Source organism: Protopterus annectens, chromosome 8.part0 (assembly GCF_019279795.1).
Source record: "Protopterus annectens isolate FY-2018-M chromosome 8.part0, PAN1.0, whole genome shotgun sequence".
Classification (NCBI taxonomy): domain Eukaryota; kingdom Metazoa; phylum Chordata; order Ceratodontiformes; family Protopteridae; genus Protopterus; species Protopterus annectens.
Genome location: NC_056741.1, coordinates 1,817,094,351 through 1,817,116,106, shown reverse-complemented (window position 1 = coordinate 1,817,116,106; position 21,756 = coordinate 1,817,094,351). Strand labels below are relative to the sequence as shown.

General features: G+C 38.4%; 1 protein-coding gene across 1 annotated transcript in view; it reads left to right on the top strand.

The window, feature by feature from the left end:
• Positions 1-21,756, top strand: part of IL34 (interleukin 34) — an 825,440-nt gene that overhangs the window by 226,570 nt on the left and 577,114 nt on the right. Inside the window, exon 2 of the mRNA XM_044081308.1 lies at positions 20,988-21,075. The gene's annotated coding sequence lies outside the window, so the exon portion shown is untranslated. The remainder of the gene's footprint in view (positions 1-20,987; positions 21,076-21,756) is intronic.

Sequence of the window (21,756 nt, the reverse complement as noted above, 5' to 3'; positions counted from 1 at the left end):
AAACGTTAATGTTTTCTGATAGCATGCAAGTTGTTTTTCAAATCTGGGAGGGGAATAAAGAAAAACAGACTCGTGTAAGTAGAAGCACAGGCAATAATGTGTCTTAGCATGGGCAACCTCAGTTTTAGGTTGAGAGCAGAGCCATCACTCAAGAGATTGGGAGGGTTTGTAACACTCAGTGCCCGAACCCCACCTCTGTATATGCCTGTAACCTCCCCAGGGTTTAGCATGCAGTGGCAATTGGTGAGGCCATTTGCTTCCAAAGATGACATAATATCTCAAGATTGCCACCCCCAAAAGCCAGTTCTCTTGTGGGACCACTGGTCTCCACTGGGAAGTCTGGTTATGGAATGAGCCATTTAGCCCCAAAGGGAAAGGTGACCCGGCAAAACTGTTTTACTACCCCCCTCCCACCTCCCTGCCTATTTGAGTGCCATCTTTTTGAATTTGGACTGCCTGAGTCAAAGTCAGGGTTTTATACCTCCTATGCCAAAGATAAGGTAGATATTGATGAAAGCAGCAGTACAGTGAAGACAAAGAAGCCGCAGTATCTTTGGAGGTAGCATTGGCTGAAATTCAAAAGGTCAGTAATTTGGATAGTTGTTTTTTCATGGAAAAAGCCTTTAGAAGAAATGCTGAAATAAATTATATTTGCCAGTGAGCATTCCAATGCCATTTCTGTGCTGCAAATTGTAGGTTCATAGATATATACTTGGCTAACAACTAGCCTATATAAGCCTGGCCATGCAGTCCAACCCAGTTGTGCCCCTGTGTATTATGGACATTTATTAAGAGGGGGTATGTTCGGAAGTTTCTAGAAGTTATGTGGGGTGGGGGAGGAGTATGTTAGTTTGGGCATTACTATCTACCTCTGTCTATCAGAGACATTGGGGCCAGACCCAGGGTGAATTTCCAATTTTTCATCCATTGGTCAAGGTTATGCTTAAATAGGGAGAAGCATCATCTTTGGGTAGGCTTGAACCACCAAATGATTTTGCCACAGAGACATTAAAACACTTTGGCAGACATCTGGATTCAAACCATGACAGCATTCCAAGAAAAATCTACAGCCTTGAGTATTATCTAATCACACTACATAACAAGTGGAAACTAAGTCATTAAAGCAGCAATGTATTAGTTTGAAGAGAGAAGCAGATTTATCAAAAAGGTAGATTTTAGAGTAAAAAAAATATACATGTGATTGGGATGCTTGAAAAAGAAAAGGGAACAGACTGCCTTGCCTAAATAAATTTAATTTATTTTTTTTAGTTATCCTTTGGTTGACTAGGTAGGTCCGACTAGGCTAGTGGCCTCTCTTTTTCATTGGAGACCCAGGTCATCAGGAAACTTCCCCTATTCATTTTGCTAGGTGTCATGGGATCTTTTACATCCAACTTAGCTATCACCAACTCAAGCAGATGAAACCTAAGTTCAACATCTCATCTCATCTGAAGGAAAGCACATTCAGGAATGCAACATCCTCTAATGCTGTATTGCAGTGCCAGCGATCCCAGTCACCTAGAGAGGGAATAGAACCCCCAGCCTTTTGGTGTTCTAGCACCAAAGGCAAGTGTGATACCTGTTTGTAGCATAAGGTAACATTATACACTGAACTTGTGTACAGGTCTCATTAACATTGAGAGGGTGCAGAGGGTATATTAGCCACCTGGAATGGTGGTAACAGCTGGCAGTCTTGGCAGGTTTTCATGAGATTTGAGACCTTTCTATTGAAAGACCAAATCCTCTCTAATTTGTGCAAATAGGAGACAGAGAGAGACAGAGAGAGAGAGAGAGAAAGAGACAGATCTTTTGAAACTGACTTTTGGTTTAGTCTGAACATAAACAAGCCCACCTTCTATTAGTTATGTGGAGATATAGAGTGAAAAGACTGAAGTTGGGATGTTGCATCCTTTCTTCAAGGTATTTTTGCCATTTTGGGGAGGGGGGGGGTCAAAGTTTTTGTAGCTGTTCATGAAGCTTTGAACTGTGCGTGCAAATGTGACTGTTGCAACCAGTGGTGGCTCAGATAGAAATGTGGAATTAAATGGTGAGTGAGTGGTTGAGAGTGGAGACATCATGAGTGGAATTCAACAAAAAGATAACCAGTGAGAAGGATGGGCAAGTAAGAACACTCTTCTGTCTTTAAATATAGAATGCAGGAAACAGAAGGAAGTGCTTCCAAAATTGAATTATTCTCTACTTGATAGATTAAGTATGAGTATGTTAGAAGAGAGTGATGAAGAGGGGGAGATAAAGAAATTACAAGTAACCTATAAAGACATGTGGCCTTTCTGCATGGGTACTGAGTGTGAAATGATTTGACTAAAAAAGCATAGAGGGTAGTTGTATGAAGAAATGAGTTTGTAGTATGAGTGGCAACTTTGGCAAGTCAGGTGGGGCACCCTATGCTGCTTGTGTATTTCAAAGCTAATTGGGTTTCCCATGAAAATTTAATAAGGAAATAGATGCAAACGTTTAAAAGCATGAGTGTGTTTTATCCGTTATGATCATAGTTACAAAAGGCAGTTTCTGGAATAAAGGTAAGTGAAAAGAATTGCAAAGCAAATAACGGTGTTTTAATAGTCAAGTATGAGGCAGTTGAATAGATTTTCCCTGAATGGTTATTGAAAGAGTGCCAGTTGCCGTGGAACATGGGACACACTGTGTTTGGAGTCCTTCTGTGAAGACTTGAAACTATTAATAAAGGAGTATGAAGACATTTGTTGGAGAACTAATAGAACTGTAGCCTCATAGCTGAGGTTCCGCGAGCTGGTAGTGTTGAAACGAAGGACACTTCGAGCAAATTTGGTGCTGGATCTTTTTCTCACGTTGATGGTCTCTCTCTTCCTTTGACTGCTGTTCTCTTTGTGTTTAAATTTTCAGCTTACATGGACACAAGTCTCATGGCAACAAATAATTAACAACATTGGAACAATGTCTTGCTTATCAATAGCATTACTTGCAAGTATTTTTTATTAATGATTATAACAGTGGAGTACAGTAATATGACTGAAATTATGGTTTTCAACATTGCTGTTTAACCTAATTTTACTCTATGTGACAAACACCTGATGTTATAAAATGGTAAACTACAATTGTAAAGGAGTTGATAATATAGTGTAGTGTTATATTTAATGCCATGTTGCAAAGGGAGGAACACCTGAAATATTGGAGGTAGATGATTGACAACCTTTTATTACCCAAAGTTAAGAGTGCAGACATGGTGCTGTCTGTATGTTGAGTAACTGGGACATGCCCAAGTGCGGTTTTCACCAACTATAACTGAACATGAGTTTAATCTGTATTTATATTTAGTTATATTGCTCTAACTCTTTAGAGAATATCATGAAATTTATTTTCACATCTGGCTGTACTTACTGTAAAAGAAAGAAAAATGAGAAGGCCACAATTATAGAGAACTCCTGGAACAACCACATGTTGATCAAGATCTGGTGCAAGAATGATTATGGAGAAATAAATTTAAACCAAAATGTGAAAGGCTGATAAATGACAGCTTAGAGTAGTGGTTCTATGTGCACGTTAACAGAGTGTATAGAAAAAAGTGGAAGAAATAGAGAAATGCAGGTTCTGTAATACAGAACTGGAAATAGTTGCATTTCTTGTATCCTGGTTGCAATATACTCATGGCTGAGGGCATGTACATTGAAAAGTGTAGTAATGTAGCAGCACTCTTGCACTGGGGGTTGTGCAAACACTGTGATATAGAAGTAGCTGAGAAACATTGGAAGGATGAATCCCAAAGCATTACTGAAAATGGCTTTCTGATCACGTAGGAACATGGAATAACAACAGTTAAGCAAGTAGAAGCAAGAAAGACCAATACATTAGTCCAACAGAAAAATACAAAAGTAGCATTAATCATTGAAACTGATACATCCAGCGATTATAATGTGGTATGTAATGAGAAACACAAAGTCATAAAATACCAAGATTTGCAAGCACAAAGTAGAGCAATGTTGGATAAAAATACCCAGATTATTCTAATACTAGTAGGAGCAACAGAGGGGTGGCCACGGTGGTGCAGCAGTTAGCATTGCCACCTCACAGCAAGAGGTTCTCCGGCTCGATTCTAAGCTGGGGTGCCTTCTGTGCGGAGTCTGCATGTCCTCCCTGTGGTCATGTGGGTTACCTCCGGGTGCTCCAGTTTCCTCCCACATCTCAAAGACATGCTGTAGGTGGATTGGACACTCTAAATTGGCCCTAGGCGTGAGAGCGTGCGCATGTGTGCCTACTGTGGAAGGTTGGGCGCCGGACTGGTGACTCGACACTGTAAAACTCCACTACCACTCATGAATGGACAGGTGATCCGCTGTGGTGACCCCCAACTGGGAAAAAGCTGAAAGAAGAAGAAGTAGGAGCAACAGAGCTATTAAAAGAATTTACAGTCATAAGTAAACATGCTACCAGTGCATGTAACCCTGCAGAAGGAGGCAATTCTAGTCACAATGTGGGAGCTGAGAAGTGCACTCTTATCTAACATACTAATTTCTTGACTTCTGATTGTACCCTGACTCAAGGAGAGGGTTCATTTATGTCATAATGTTGGAAACCCAAAACATTTTGAGAAATTGAAAAGAGAAAGAAATGTGTGTATTTAATAACTTGCATGAATTAAAAGTAATAGCAATGTCTGAAGTCATTATTAAGAAAATGCTGCCAGAAATAAGATCTCAAAGATAGGAGATGACACTGTTTAACCAAAAATAACACTGGAACAGGTACTTAGACACCAATGACTCCAAAACCAAGCAAAATAAGTACCATAGATGAAGGAAAATAGTCAGCTCAATGATAGAATTCCAAAGCAGGTTTAATAGTTAATTCAAACACATAAAAGCATTTCCACACGCAGTGTTTTCGTCTAAGTTGCTAAGGCTTCATCAGATGCAAACAATGAATGAATGAATGAATAAACCATCTCATTATATAATCCATTAGTTTAATTATCCATGTAATCCACCAATGAAAATACAGTCCATTGTCTCAATAAGGCATGTCATTGATCTGAAATGCAAAGAAAATGTTCATATTAAATCATAGCCATAATATAGGAAATGCACTTTAAAACATAAAACATTTTATTAGTTTAAAAACTGTTTGAGTATGTAAATTGCTTAAAAATACTTAAAAATTCTTCAAAGTTCACATACACTTAGTAAAACAATACATAAAATATGGAGCTATCACCATCAAGTGGCGAAGCTCAAAATTGCAATGTCGTAAAACTTGTGCTTAGTTAAAGCCATTTATAACCAGTTATAACTTGGCTGCCCTCATTTTTTAGAACAGGGGCTATGGAAATATTATCATTGAGTCCTGGTGGAGTAATAGCCTGTAATGTTAACTGCCACCACAGCTCTTTGTACTCAATCTTTACTCCCCATAGCCCCCCCCCCACACACACACACACTTCCTTCTTTACCTGTTCTAATACAAAAAGTGAGAAGCATGCTTTGGCACGTGTTTTTGTGTGTCTATATAGAGCATTTGAATCTTTCTTACATTGAATATCATACATATGCTCGTAAATCCTTCTTCGTAACATACGCTCTGTCTTGCTAATATAGAAGGATTCACATTCATTACAAATAATAAGATATATCAAACCAAAAGAGTAACCCTGACCTGTCACCCATCTGTTCCTACTTGTAATGTAAATTATGTACATTGGGTACAATGCCCACATTTAAAGGTTCCTCTTTTTTTGTGCCCTACTATATTGTTTCCGTGTTTATTCTCTAATAGATTTTTCAAGTTTTGAGAATTTCTATGTACCACCCTTAGGGGTTCCTTTGGTAACTCCCCCAGATTTGTGAACCCTGTAAATCTTTCCCATTCTGTTTATTAGAATAGGTTAAGAAGGAAGTGGGGGGGGGGGCTATGTGAAGAAAAGATTGAGTACAAATAGCTGTGGTGGCAGTTAACATTAGGCTATTACTGCACCAGGACTGAATGATAATATTTCCATAGCCTCTGTCCTAAAAATGAGGGCAGCCAAGTTATAAATGGCTTTAACTAAGTACAAGTTTTAGGACATTGCAACTTTGAGTTTCTCCACTTGATGCTGCTATTGTCATGTTATATATTGTTTCACTACATGTATGTGAACTTTGAAGGATTTTTAAGTATTTTAAGCATTTTACATACTCGAACAGTTTTTAAGCTAATAAAATGTTTTATATTTTTAAACAGATTTTAAATAGATTTTAGACAGTGCATTTCCTATATTATGGTTACGATTTAATATGAACATTTTCTTTGCATTTTAAATCAATGACATGCTTTATTGAGACAATGGACTGTATTTTCATTGGTGGATTGCTTGGATAATTAAGCTAATGGATTATATAAAGAGATGGTTTATTCATTCATTCATTGTTTGCATCTGATGAAGTCTTAGCAGCTTGCTGTGTGTGGAATTGCGTTTATGTGTTTGAATTGACTATTAAACCAGCTTTGGAATTCTATCATTGAGCTGACTATTTTCCTTTATCTGTGGTACTTATTTTGCTTGGCTTTAGATGACACTGTTTACTTGGAAAGTAAATTGGCTGATTAAATCAAGCAGGAAAAATAAATTTTTTACATAATTGATGAAATAATGCTTCTGGATTGTTGCCATGTGCAAAAGACTGATGGGTGATGCCAAATGTAGGACTCCCTGTTTTAAGGGTAACTGGAAAAGGGGTGTGGTAGAATCCTTCCAGGGAGCGAGGTACAAAGAATGTGCCAGCTTTTTGAAGAAGAAACTACAGCAAACCTAGGTATTAAGGGCCTGTCTGATGGATTAATGTTGCTGGCATTTAGTGTGTATTTCTCTCCAGGTATCATATAATGAAAAAAAATGGTGAGTAGATTAATGGCCTTCCAGGCAAGTCTTTATTACATGGTAATTGGAATATAGTAACAAGCATTAAGGATGTAAGAGGTAGCTCAAGAGCAGTCTTGATCCCTGGACTAGAATGATATGTGAGCCTTCATTTAAAATTAACACTTTAACAGACTCTTTCCCAGTAGCATAAGGGTTCCATTTTACAAGCTGTTACTTATATTTAAAGTCTAATTTTAGGATTGATAATCCATATTTGATATATAATTAACAGGACATGTGTATTGCAGAGGCATGTGCACATCTCATAGTGGTTTTGCATCATGTCATCTTAGGGCACCAGATACATGTCAGTCTGTCCATTAATGCTCAGGAACAGTGGTGGTTTCCTCCTTATTACTTAATGGAGCTAAAGGCTAAGATGGCAATCTTCAATGAAAGTAGTTAAGAACTATGGAAGTAGTTAAGAACCAGTTATCAGATGCTAACATATTCTACAGGGATTTGTGCAGCAGAAATCTACAAATCACCATACAGCATAAGAACCCATACAGAGCAGCACATCTAGCATATAACTGGGCCTCATTTACAAAGGCTGCTCCCATTTACATGTGATGTTGAAATCCCCTGCTGCGGTGTAGTCCATCTCTGTGCTACTTAAAGCAGGGAATTTTGTAAAATGCAAGCCCTTTACATAATACACACAAATGCAAGATATTCCATCTTATTTATTCAAGTTTCATAAATATTCCTGCAGTATATTTTATCAGCTAGGCTATACCACACAACTACTCTCTGACAGACACTTAGATTTTGCCCATAAGCAGCAATTCATTCAGAGATGAACTCCCCTTTTACCTGATTCCTAAAAATACTCTAGTGTCTTTTCCCATCCAGTCCTTTATACTTCTAACCCTTGTGTCAAATTTTCATTTTGTATCCCATCAGGTAATTTCAAAGTTCTACCAGCACCCTTCTCCTTTACTTAGGGTATATTCTTGGGGTATCTTAAGTGTTTCCAGCTTTTTCCACATCTCTCATAATATTGCAGCTTCATCCTGGTCTCCAGATCTGGTCTTCTGTTTTGACTGCTACCAACTCTTTGCATAATTTCTTTCACGTTTGCTTCATGTCTATTGTTTTGGTGGTGATATAACTGTCCCAGTTGAGCTGCTATATAGAAAGATACTAATTTAGGTACTGCCAGCCATCTCTCTTGTGCAGGTAGTATCACTTGCCCCCCCCCCCCCCACTCTAAGGTTCTTACCACACACACACGCAGAATCTGTTAGGTGTATGACAACAAGAAACACATCTATTGAATTAGTGTTCAATTTATCCTTACTTGGACTCTCTATATACAAAGGATTGTACCACATATAAAACCACTGCCACCACAAACATTTTAACTGCCTGATATATTGATTCACGCCACCTTTAACTGTATCGCACTTCTTTATAACATCCTTTGTTTTCTTCCTTTTTTTTCTTTCTCATTTCTCCCCATGTTTCTATTGGCCCTTTTTGGTTAGCCACACTTCCAGATATTTCATTTTATAATGCCCACACAAACTTGAGAAGTTTTGTACCAATTCAAATGTAGGGGTATAGTTTATACACAGAGCCTTTATTTTATCTTTGTTTACTGTATACCCTTACATTAAAGTGTCTTAATAAAATGAAGACGACTAGAATGTCTCTATCAGGGTTTGTTAATAATATTCCATCATCTGTGAAAATGACTAGCGTTTGTTCTCAATGTATTCTCTGCCACTCTTGCATACCAGACATTTCATATTTTTTGTGTTAAGGGCTCTAAAACAACTCATGTTTTTTTGGGTGTTTTGGAGTTACTAAGAATCTGTTACAGTCATGGAGAATTTACTTTTAGTTTTACAGCCTTCTCCAAAAGAAATGCATCTCTTCTAAATATGTTCAATTCTCAGCCTTAAGAAAACCAAAACTGTTAGGCTTGTAATGGAACATGTTTCATTTACAGTTCCTAGAAAAATCATAAGAAAATAGAAATGACCCTAAAACCCATGCCATAGAAAGATTTAATATGCCATACACACCGTATTAACTTTCAGGTAAACAGTATAAAAATAATATAAATAATAAAGTAAAAACATAAAAAAGGAAATGCTCACAAAGGTCATCTTTCACTCTAAAATAAAAAAAACAGCTCATCATGAAAGAGAAGAATATAAGGGAAGAGTACCAGGAAGGAAACACTGCCATTGGCTGTGTCTCACATGACTAAAGCCCTGAGCACAATTCACATGACTGGGATCACCTAGCAACTCAAGTACTGGAGCAACTGGTGAGGAGGATGGGAGTGAAAGGCTAATGGTGGCTTATACATCCTAGGGGAAGGAGAAGGCTTGCCGTCCTTGCTGTGCTGTCATCCTGCAGAGCCTAGGTATGAATCAGGTACATGAGCAGCAAGTGGGCCATGATGGTGGGAACATGCACACCAATAAATGCGTGCTGCAGCAGGAGTCTGATATGGCCCCCAATTCTAGCACTCCTGGGCTTGCTCGCTTTTAAACACACCTATCTACAGTCATTGGGGATCAGGGGTTAGGGTTTCTTAAGAATTCCCTGATAGCTGTCTGGATGATAGTCTGTATAGGACTGGATGCTCCTTAAGGCTAGTTAATGGGTGATCTATCACAGAAGGGATGATGTTTGTCAACATACCTCTCAACTGTCCAGATTTTCACAGAATGTATTGATTTTTTTCTCATATTTTTGTTTTGTTCCTCAAAATTTGTGGTTTTCTGGATTTTTGTAGCAAATCAGCGAGGACTGAATTCTCTAATGACAGGCATTTGAGTTTGATCTCATATCCTTCAGGAAATGTGTGATAACACAATGCCTTTTATTCTAGCAACTTTCTAAGTTTATGAAAGGAATATTTAACATTTGTCCCTATTTTTGGAGCTTTGTCTCCCCATTATTTTTGGCTTTGTCCAGGTTTTTTGTATTGACAATCTCAGGAATCCCAAATTCAGTTATCGCCTTGGGTGTCATGAGCTAATACAGGGAGGATGGGAATGCCTTATCTGAGGGAAGGAAAGAGCTGGAATAGGTTGGTAGGTTCATAGGTTGGTACTAGGCTATTGGCCCTAGGGCCAGTACAAGCTTAGCCATAACAATTCCCTGGCTATTTCTCCCACAATATTTAGTTCCCTGGACCCCTATCTAGCAGGGCGACTGACGTGATCCCCGGGGTAAATTTCCTATCTCTCATCCAGTCGTCAAGGTTCCTTCTGAAGAGGGCCAACGGGGTGCTCTGCTTGACATGTATGTATGGGTCAGGAACCTATCCCTCCAGCATGTTTTGTTCATTGTGATGACAAGCTTTAGGTCCCTGGAGCATGTGGCTCTGATGGATTGGGATTTCTTTAAGTATAGCATGTCCAACAGCTCTGGGTTTGACATGGCCTTGTATGTTAAGCAGAGATTGTCTCTGAGTAGACGATATGTGACAGAGTATAGCTGGAGTTTTTTTAGTCGGTCAGCATAGGGCATCTGCTTTAGGCCTGTGATTCTTTTAGTGAGGTGTTTCTGCAGCCTTTCCAGTTGTTGCAGATGTCTTGTAAGGTACATACCAAATGGGGCGTTGTACTCTATGGTGGGTCTAATGAGGGATGAGTACAGTGGGACGGGTCTATATTATAACAACGAATGATCAAATGATCGAACGTTGTTATATCAAACTCTAAAGTTCAAATTCACAAGACATCGAACAACCAGAACAGCGATTTTTTTCACAGGGAAAAAAAATCGCTGTCCCCCCCCCAAAAAAAGACATTAAAACATTGCATAAAGTGGGGGGCAAAGCCCCCCAAAACCCCCGACTTGGGGAGCTGTGCCCCCCACACCCAACCTTCTAAAATATACCAACTCTGAGATCGCACTACAGTGGCGAAAATGGCAATGTGACAGAAGCGGCCAAGCGACTTTTTTCCCAGGGAAAGAATTCACTTATATGCCACTTTGTCATTTTGCCTTTTTAACATTTCAAGTTTGACCAAGACGCATTCGACAAAATGCGTCTTCAGTCATCTCATAGGAACCCAGTGGGACAATGACCTCCTTTCTTCTGGATGAAAAGCCCTTAGTTAATAGGTGTGCAAAGCACTGATCCCTTCACACACACACACACACACACACACACACACACACACACACACACACACACACACACACACACACACACACACACACACACTTGGCAAGCCTGAGATTAGAACTTCTACCTAACTAGTACATCACAATATAGCATTAAGCAGTTATAGCATGTGCCATGGAGCTTATAATGTCCATTGTCACCACCCCTCATTGGGGAGTGGAGATGCAAGGATAGCCTGAAGGGACACGTGACCACCAAGATGCAAACATGGTGGTCTTCATCTCTGGTGCACAGGAGCATACACTCAACTTATTTGGAACCCAGGGGAGACATTAGGTCCTGTAACATACAGCCTCATTGTCAGGATGCAGGTAAGGACACACACTACCTTCATGGCTGCCTGAATGATGACTCACCAAAATGCTGTGGATATCCTGAGTGACAGCTGTCATTCTAACAGAAGAAATATCATGACCGACGTCTATGATTATGCTGAGGGTTACCCTATTGCTGGTGACACCCCAAGTCTGATAGCACAGAGATTAGGATGCTGGATTACCAATTGGTAGACCTAGGATCAATACTTGGTTGGACCACAACTGGGAAGCAGCAGCATCCATATGGAAGAAAGGCCTGGCAATCTACTTCTGTAATATGCCACAAAAAAAAAACAAAAAACAAAAAAAAAACCTAAAAAAAAAAAAAAACTATAGGATGTTATCATGAATTGATTTCAACTTTGGGGCAATTAGTTGCTTGTTTATAGTAAGCATACTGACAAACTAAACATATCTTACACAGTATATACAGATCTGAGTGGAATTTCAGAGGCTTTTTCTAAAAAGATTTCAAGCCTGCATAAACTAAAGCACTGTTGATGATTCACTGCTGGATGAGGAACGTAAACTTTAGTTTTGTCTGTGATTTGCTGATAAAGTTGCTTTCTGCTTTACCTGCTCCATTTTGTTTTCTGTTTTAAGAAATCTGCTTGGCCTGGTGTTTTTGCTCTATGTGACAGGTAGACACAATCATCTAGGCTGCACATTTCACGTGTTTTTTCATTGACTAATTGTCTCTTGAGTGATACTGAAATACACAGTGAATGTCTAGCCCTTTGTCTTTAGCTGAAAAGATTTCAAGCCTGCATAAACTAAAGCATTGCTGATGATTCACTGCTGGGGGAGGAAAGTAAATCCATACTTTTGGAGAGATTCTGCTGAAATCCAAAGCATCCACTGCTAAAATTGAAAAAAAATTACTTTTTGAGTTTTCTTTGCACTTTGCTGACTGTATTTTATCATTGTGCTGAATTTTACTGTATTTTCTGCACTTTAATAAAAATAAAAACACTGTTATGTTGCTTTAAGTAGCTAGACCATAGCGTAGACTAGATTCAGATCAGCTGAATCTAGACTGTATTGTAACACCTGAGCACTATTCTAGTCATCTTACATTAGGAGGGCCCTGTCTGCACCCTTGTGGCAGAAGTTTATTGTCTGAGCCTCACCTGATTTGGAGACTACTGGAGGAACGCTCAATGTGTGCTTTCCCAATGGCAGTATAACTTAAAAGAGTCTATTCTCATTTGTATTTAAGCATCACATTCGCACGTAGCCACTCACTGCTCAATGAGGTTTAGCGGTGCCCTGTACAGATACAAACATCTTAAAAGACCATTTTCCACTAAACGCATGTTAACTGAACCCCCCCCCCCAAGCTCCCCTTCTGCATTGTGGGCAACTCAGTTGCACACTGAGAAGCATTACCATAGTTTTTTTCACAACAGCCATCAATAGAATAAGCACCTTTGTTAATCCTAGAACAAAATCTGGTCAAACTAGCCCATCCCCCAATAGTTGCTATGGTAAAAACCTGCCATAATGGATAGATAGTTTCCAACCATTTCTCCAGTCAGCGTGATTAACATGGGCATCCTGAGGAAATGTAGTAATTGCTTCATATATATACTGATGATCACGTACTCCTTAAACAAACAAATACAGTATGTGAGTGATGTTATTACACTAAGAATTTGGAATCAATTCTCTCACGTAACAACAAACTGGACATCAAACAGGTTGTCAGCACACACACACATCACCTCTCAGTGAGGCTCTCACACAAAACAAGGTCACAACACATAAACCCACATACACAGTGGTACTCAATAGAGGCCTACCAAAAGATCAGAGACCTCCCAAGTGCAAACTGCTTGCACACACTGTAAAGCAAATAGAATTCACTACACATAATAACAAACATATCAGTGTCTCAGCAAATAATCCCCTAAGGCAAAACACCTCAAGATCAAATGTCCTGGGCATATGTGACTTCATAGTGAGACACACAGATTTCCCTCTCACCAGGCTGGACAAGGTCACGGTCAGCTGCCTGTCAGGTTCCAGGATCTGTCAAATCACGCATACACTGAAGTCACTCAACAATAATTACTGTTATGACTCTGTCATAGTACATGTCGGGGTGGATGACTTGAGACATACCTCTGTGGATTATATGAAGACAGACATGATTGAACTTTCAGATTGTGTCCCAGGCAGGTATGTCACTAGCCTTAAGCAGCATCCTATTTTCACCCAGGATGATGCCAGAATATAGGCAAAAAATGATTGACTTCAACAATTGGCTTAGCTTCTGGTGTCAGTCAAGGGGGATCCAGTATCTGTCGGCCTGGGAAGACATGGCTGACAGACCAATCTGCTTTGCCAAAGATGGCCTTCACCTGTCTCCTCTAGGATTTTGATACTGGCAAATGTGCTTGCCTCTCCCATAATGCCTTTTTTTAGTCAATGTCAAGACAATAAAAATCCTAATGTAAAAAAATGCACTTGAGACAAACTTTAGCTTATGCTGCGTAATGCTAGGAGCCTAAACTGGAACCTGCACTGTCTGGAAGTACTTTCCACCTTGGAAGATGATAATGTCTGTGCAGTAACTGAGACATGGTTTAAAGCCGCAGAAAGCACCCTGGCCATGTAAGACTACAATGTCTTCCACACATTCAGACCCTAAAACGAACGAGCAAGAACCAAAGGTGGAGGTGTGTCCATTTTCATTAAAACCAAATACACCTAGAGACTGGTTAAACAGTACAGCTCCCTTGAGATTCCAGGTCAAACTAACTATAGGTAAAATGCCCTACCACATCATAGCTAGCTTCAGGTCCCCTACCATTAACCAAGAGAAGCAAAGCACACCGACTACCTGGACTTGCTAGAATCACTCAATATATAACCAAAGACTTTGGTCATGGGAGATTTCAACTATCCTTCCATCAGCTGGGAATGTACACAAGCACAAGCATGTTCACTCTGAGGTTCCTGGACTTTGTCATTACAAATGCCCAGGAACAGTTAGTCTGCACCCCCACAAGCGGCTGGACTTGGTACTTACCAACATGGTGGGTCACTGCACTACCTCTTGTGTGTTGCCCTCCCTGGTAAGGTCAGACCACAAATCTGTCTCATTTGAAATAATGATCAGACCTGACACCCCCACAGAAACAAAAAAACTGAAAAATTTCTCCAAAGCAAACTACAACCTACTAAGTGATTGTATAAAAGTTTCAACCCCCCCCCCTGCTAACACAGCCAGCAATGACTCCTATGCAGATGAGTACAGAAATGCTCTGTACAGCCACTTAAACAACTGTATAGACTTGGCTGTACCTGAATGGATCAAAACCAGATCCTCTCGAAAAAAACAAGCCACCCTGGTGGACTTCAAGTATAAATAGGTTATATAACAAAAGGAAGAAACTGCACTCTAAGAACAAACTGGAACTCACTCAACAAAAGAAGAATACCCTCCACAGCTTGAGCAAGCAAATCAGATATCTTGTAAAGTCCTCTAAAGCTAGTTACAAGGGTAAATTAGCATCCCTAGCTAAGGATAATCATAATGCATTCTTTAGCTATGTCTGAAATCTAAAAGGGAATGCCCAGCTTTGTGCCAAACATATAGTGGATGGTACCACTCATACAGAACCAAAGGAAATTGTCAACCTACTAGCTGACAGATTTGGTGCAAAGTTCATCACCCTGTTCCCACCAGCCATACCCCAAAGCATACCTGACACCAGTTCTCTAGCTAGTATATTCAAAGAGCAGGTCATATCCATACTCTCCAAGGCCAAACACATGGCCTCTATGGGACCAGATAACATCCCAGGTTACTTACTAAATCTAAGACAAGATCTATTGGAACTACTTGGCACACTTTTTAACCATACCCTGAGCACTGGCTTCATTCCAGCAAAATGGAGAATAGCAACAGTAATGCCCTTGCACAAAGGGGGCCCATCAACCAATTATGGAAACTATAGACCCATAAGCCTAACCAGACTTATCTGCAAGGCCATGGAAAGAATCATCATGGACTTTATTAACAAGGACACAGGTGACTTTCAAACTCTTGATCTGACCCAGTTTGGCTTCATTAAGGGTCGCTCATGCTTATTAAACCTTGTGGACTTCTCTGAGAATGTCATCAAAGCCCTGGATGAAAACAAAACACTACATAACTCCTATCTTGACTTGGCCAAGACTTTTGACACAATCCCCCACTTGGGTATCATTGAGAAACTGTCCCAGCTGGGGATTAACCCATATGTCACTAGATGGGTAGCCAGCTGCATCACCTACAGAATGCATACCGTCAAAGCTGGGGAGTCCATCTCTACCAGTTGATCAATTACCAGTGGTGTACCACAAGGATCTGTGCTGGGCCCTCTACTGTTTGGAGTCTATTTCTCAGAAGTCTAGGTGACAGATGGCCTGTGGCTTAACAAGTTCACTTATGATTGCAAACTGGGCGCAATCATTGAGTCCTCCAGCGATGTTACTATATTGCAAAAGGGCTAACACAGACAAATGACTGGTGCCAAAGCCACTGATTAAAACTAAACTCAAAGTGCATTATTATTCTCTTTGACAAAGAGGAAGTCCCTGCAAATTCAATATTGTACTCCTGAGTGCGTCGTTCTTCAGATGGAATGTTAAAATGAGGTCTCATATACCTGAGTTGGTGCTAGCTCAGGTGGGTGGAAAATACCCCATGGCAACTATCAAAAAGAACAGGGGCCTTTATTTATATACAAAAATCTGTTTACACAATCACTAAATGTTCATCCTGTTAGACCCCCACTCCTTTTTCTATAACCACCAATTGATTTTCCATAATATTGCTAAAATCCATTTGCCATTAAATATAATTTCATTTATTCTTTCATTCCATATAACCCATATAACATAAAATAACTTTTTATCTTTTAACATATTCTTTATTTCTATTATAATATCCATATTTAATCATATCCATGTATATTTTATCCATTTCTTTTATAGTTTCAAAAAAATCTTCTTTACATAGTTTCCCTATATTTTTTTAACTCTTTTACACTTCAAAAACACATGTTCTGTAGATGTTTCTTCTTGACAATGTAAACATACCCACTTTTTTCTTGTATGGCATATTTCCTTTTATCGGCAATTTATCTATTAGCAGTCTCCACAAAAAAATCTTGATATTCTACTTTCTGACTGCACCATTTGTTTCTTGTATTTTTACTTTATTATTACTATACATTGACAAACATACTTTCCTAACGTTCTCATTTATATCTTATTTTTTCATAATTACCCATAATATTTCATGTCTAGTTTTGTCAAATGCCTAATTAAGGTTTCCTGTCATGATTTTTGCTTCTGCTTTTCTGTTCATAATATCATCCCAGTTTCTCTAACTATCATTAATAATTCTTGACAACTCTTCCCCTTTATACAAGCTATTTTCATTAATATTTTCCATTTTAGTTTCAAATATCTTTTGCATTATTTTCATAAAATTTGTAGATGACTGCAAGCTGGGCACTGTCTTAAATTCCCCTAGTGATGTGAACATCCTCCAAGAGAGCCTTACCCAAATTAATGACTGGTGCCAGAAACATGACCTCAAACTGAATGTCAAGAAATGCATCATTATCCCCTTTGAGGAAAATGGTGTTCCCACTAATTATTACATTAATAACAATGTACTAAACATGCAATCAGTTGTAAGAGACTTGAGCAGCCAGCTTGATAGCAACTTGACTTTTGACCACCACGTTGCCTCTATTGTATGGAAGGCTTTCTACTTGGCCCACCTCATAAGTAAGGGCATTTCAACCAGGAACAAGGAGGTCATAACATCCCTTTACTCCTCCCTTATCAGACCCATTATCGAGTACAATGTTCCCTTCGGCATGTACCTTGCCAAACACATGCAGCAGCTGGAGAGACCACAGAGGTTCCTGACCAGGAAAATCCAGGGTCTCAAACATCTATCCTATCCAGATAGGCTAAAAGCCCCGTTTCTCTACTCAGTCTCGTACAGACTGCTCAGAAGTGACATGCATCTGACATACAAGGCCATCTCAGACCCAGCCTTGATGGAGTTGCTGCATATACATAAGTTAAACTCCACTCTCACAACCTGCATGCAAGGCCTCAACCTGGTCTGTAACATTAATAGAAGTTGTTGGTGGGATAGATTTGTGTCCCAAAGACTCCCCCATCTGTGGAATAGACTCCCTCTAAATGTCAAGCAGAGCACCTCACTAGCCTTCTTTAAGAGGAACCTGGATGACTGGATGGGAAACAGAAAATACACCCCTGGGATCCACCTGTGTCTCTGCTGGACAGGGGAAACAGGTGCTGACTTTATGGGAACATGGGCGAAATTCTTGGCTTGGCTTATAAGGGCCTTCAGACCAATAGCCTAGTATCATCCTATGAACCTATATATAAAACTGTCATTCATTCAAAATCTTTAAAAACATTTTTTTGAAGTCCCTTAAATTTTCATACATTTCATACCCTATTCCATCTGGTCCTACAGATTAATCTATATTTACCTGTTCTAATACTTTACCTATCTCATTTAAATAAATCTCCTTTCTCAATTCTTTAGTCTCTTTTATTTTATTTTTTTGCTTTGCTTATTTACTTTACTTATTTATCACTACATATTCTAAATCTGATGAAATAAGCTTTCCCTTTCTTTACAACTAGTATAAGGACATGGTGCTTGTAATTCTTTCCATTTTAAATCTACAATGGTTAATCTTCCCATTTTGCTAAAGTTACATTTAATATCTTTACTGTATTTCTACAGAATGTGACTATTCCAGAACATCTCTCATTTCCCAAATTCCAGATTGATTATCTTTTCTCCCCATAGTTTCTCTGTTTGCAATATTTCTTCATTTGTTAAAAATATTATTTCTAATATAATTACAACAAAATCTACATCACATGTATGGCCCCACTCCAAAATTCCTGTTTTCTTACTATATTCTTAATACTATTCACATTTACAGAAAGCACTCTAAAATTTTCATTTTCCCTTAGATTCTGGGTTTCATATATTCATAGCTAATTACTATGCTAGCTTTCTTAATAGGCCATTTTAAGCTTAACCGATGTCCTTCCCTAAGGTGGGAATCAAACAGTGTACTGTGGTGTCTGTGAGTCAAACACCTTAACCATTACAACAAACCCCAAACTTTAGCTGTATATATTCTTTTTCATCTATTTCCTTTCTTGTTTTCCTTTTGTACTTATCCCTTTAAATTTTCATTTTCTGTCTTTTACCATTTTACCAATAAAATTCTTTTTTCCATTTTACTACCTCCTAATTTGTTGTCTTCATTGCATATTTCAGAACCTTCTTCTATGTCCTCTTTATTACCTTTTTCTCATCTAATTTTTCTTCTATTTCTACTGCTTCTAAAAGTTCTACTCTTTATTCATTTTCTTCTCTTTCTTTATCTTTTTTCCTTACTCTTTTTAGTTTTGCAATCCATCAATAAATATTAAATTTTGCTATGTTTATATCATTGCAATTCACATTTTTTGCATCATGTCCCATTTCCCCACAAATATAACATTTTCTTATGTTACAGTTACTTATCAAATATCCTTCTGTTCCACAAAAAAAAATGTTTGGGTTGTTCCCAGTATTTTACAACAGCCCTGTTCCCTTCCATATCTATCATGCTTGGTTAATATATAATCTTTTCTCTTTCTAAATTTTTAACATAATATTACAGCCCCGGCCACCAGTCCATAAAGCCCTTTTGTGATAACCTTTTGCAATGTTCAGCACTACTTTACATTAAGCTTTCAAATGTCATTTCAAAGTCTGTCTTTCTAACTTTGTGTGAAATTGTACATGAATCTTTTTGTTTCCCTGTTGAATAGTTTTATCACATAAAATTTCCATGGGTTACAGTCTTTCTTTCATATTCTCCAAGAAAATTTTCCACTGAAAAAAACAGTCTCAAATATAATATCACAAAATGTTTCTTTGTTAGTAAGAATGAATGCTCTTACTTCATGCACTTTTACACCCAAAGGTGCTATTAACACCCCCCCCACTTCATACCATACATGTCTTTCTCTTTTTTACTTTGAATTCTTACCACTTACTTCAGTTTTTCATTTTCTTCTGCCTTCTTTTCCACTACTTCACTTTTGCCTTCTTTTACTTTCTCTGCATGTGTTTTTTTCCATTTCACCACTATTCTTCAGGATTGTCTCTACATCTTCCTTTTGTATTTTTTCCATAATGCCCACCCCAACCACGGAAACATCTTCATTTTCTGGCTCAATCTCCACCATTTCTTTAAGTAAATCATCTTGCAACCTTCCCAACTGGAGGGTTGTAATTGTACATCCATCATTTGCTGACTCATCTCGACCAAACAGGTTTCTTTGAAACATTTCTAAATGAATAACATACATACCTTTCAAGTTCTCATCTGTTACAAACATCTTTCATATAAGGAAAATGGACTATGATTTCTCAACCAATTTCATTCATGCCCTCCCTGTCTCTTTATCAGAAAGGTTTCAACTTTTATGGCAGGAAACAATGTAACAGGAGGGCTTCTTCCCCATTTTATAGTGGTCTTTTTGAAAGAATGGTTTATAGAAAAACATCACTGGGAAGTGAGTCAAAGGCCCATGAGGCTTCCCACTGACAGGACATATATACTGAATATGGTAGAGTAGCTACCATCCTGTTTTGTCTTTTGTCATTATTGTAAACAAGCTGAAATAAGAAAGTCACTTGCTTCCCTTTTACCAGGAAAAGCCGAAAGACACAACAACAACTTGCTTCCCTTTTGTAATACAGCAGTTCAAAATGTGACTCACATGCGGAGACAATGATTTAGTACATTTTTCTTACAGCAATAATGCAAACATTAAAAAAAAAAAACAGCAAAAACAAAACCCAGCGAACATGCAACACTAATAATACAAAATCAAGTGAGAAGCAAACAGTTAATAAACCTTTTTGTTGGTTCCATCTGCGGACGCTGTATGGGTTTCTATTATGCCTGACTCTGATGGTCACCCTTGAGTGCACTAGGTTTGATTCTGAACAATGCAAACATTGCATTAGCTTTTAACTTACAGTGGCAAACGTAACTGAAAACTTGATATAACTATGAAAGTATGTATCATTTTTTGTATGAAAGCTTATGTAGGATCATAATGGTAGTTTTGACATATATCTTCTTGAAAATATATGTTGCAATGGAAAAGAGAGACTGTTAAAAAAATATTAACCTTGTATGCCTGCAGGCCAATATTGTATTTGGTTTTCCAGTGTATGTATCTAATATAAATGAAGCAGGCTGCACTTATTTTTCCAGTGAATGTATTTAATATAAATTAAGCCTCTTAAGAGATGACTGCTTTTATTGCCTGCTTCAAGCAGTCATCCTTTAGGAGGCTGTATTCCAAAATGTAAAAAATGTTTCTTGGCCAGATTTTTCATCATCTGGTGCAGGATTACATCAGTATTATAAGCAGATGTGCTTTGTCTCCTTAACTGTGAGCATATATTCACAGCATGTAGTTGTATGCCTTATTAATCAGATGACTTGCTTAAAAACATATTGAATTTGATTTTTGAAATGCCTGACAATAGGATCTGTGAGAGACAGAAGCAGAGTGACTGGGCCAAGGACACCAAGTAGTGAAAAAGGAGAAGCTGGCATATAAAGTGGAATTAACAGGTGAGCAAACATTTCAACAGTCTGTTTCTAATTTGCCAAGTTTAGAACCATTCTGTTGTATCTGTGCTGAACGTATTTATTTGCTGTTTATTTATTTACTGCTGATGACAGACTTCTGATAGTTTTGCATTTGTGCTTCCATGCAGAATAGTCTTAGTTCTATGGAAATACAACAAGTAGCCTAGTAGCGTGCTTGACCCTCACCTCCCTTTTATTAGGAGAGAGTATTTTATTTTCGGTTGCATGTCTTTCACTCTCCTTTTGTACAAAGATCCAGACTAAAGGAATTTAATCTAAAGAACACTTGCTTTAGCATTTTAGCAGATATGGATGGAAGAAAGTTCCTCTAAGTTTATACTTACTTCTAAACCAGTTAGCCTGTGCCCTCATAGGCCCAACCTATATGCTGATATACTGCCTTTAGATGCACAGTAATCTGCATCGTTAAGCATTTTTGTAATTCTGGAAAATCTATATGTTATTGACTGTACCTACAGCTATATTATTTATGATACCTTCCCACCTACAGATCGACTCAAACATAATATAAGCAAGGTTATAACCAATGTACATCAAAGGGAACATCATTGCCCCCTACTGTCAAAATAAATTGGTTCCTAGTCAAATTACCATTCTAGTTGCATCCCTTTTTTACAAACTAATAACATTTAGACTCATTCC